This window comes from Antrostomus carolinensis, unplaced genomic scaffold (assembly GCF_000700745.2).
Source record: "Antrostomus carolinensis isolate BGI_N321 unplaced genomic scaffold, ASM70074v2 scaffold45138, whole genome shotgun sequence".
In the NCBI taxonomy this organism is placed as follows: domain Eukaryota; kingdom Metazoa; phylum Chordata; class Aves; order Caprimulgiformes; family Caprimulgidae; genus Antrostomus; species Antrostomus carolinensis.
The window spans coordinates 889-1,732 of NW_010335876.1; positions in this window are offsets into that span (position 1 = coordinate 889).

An 844-nucleotide genomic window follows, 5' to 3' on the forward strand; every position below is an offset into this window, starting at 1 on the left:
GGTACCAGGGCAGCTCCTGGCCCCGCCAGCTCCTGCCAGCCTGTGTCTGGGTGTGGACAAGGTTCGGGCAGCTCAGGGTTTTTGGGAGAGGGGTTGTGTTATCCATCGTTCTCGCAGAGCTGGTGCTGGAGGTTAGCACCCCGAGTTCCCCACCCTGCAGCAGCACGCGCTTCTGTACCTGCAGCCTCTCGTGGAAGCAAAATTATCGAGTTTGCTGGGAAAAGCCACCCGAGTGGTTGCCAGTGCTGGTAAGTCATGGCAGGGTCTGAGTCACCGCGAGGTTTTGGGTTTGCCTGATGCATCCTTGTTGGCACAGAGAGTCTCGGGGCTATGGCTGGGGTGAGTGGGGCTGTGCGCAGCTGCAGGTAATGCATCTGGGGGTGCAGGGCAGCCCCTGGCTGGTTTGAGGGCTGGGGGCCTGAAACCAGCTTTGCTGGGACAGTGGAGCTGAGGCAGCCAGGATCTGGAGGAGGGAGCTGCCATTTTTTTCAGGTGGTTACTTTTAGAAGCAGAAGCTCAGAGTAAAATCTGCTCCAAATGTTGCTGAATCTGGAGCCAAATCTCTTGGTGGCTCTGCGGTGCTGGGTATCAGCTTGCTATGTGATTTTTCCCCTTGAGCATCCTCATCCTGCGTGCCTTTGTGTTAGCGAGCAGTCGCAGCCCGGCACGGTGCACCTGATACCCTGATGATGGGCGCTTCCACCTTGAGAAGTGCCCTGGGTGCCAGCTGAGGACTCTGGGGATGAGTCTCAGTGCTCGAGGTGATGCTGAGGTCTCTGTGTCTCCATTCCCCACTGCAGGCACTGGTGAGGCCGTGGCCGTGAGTGCTCACCCCTTCTCCACT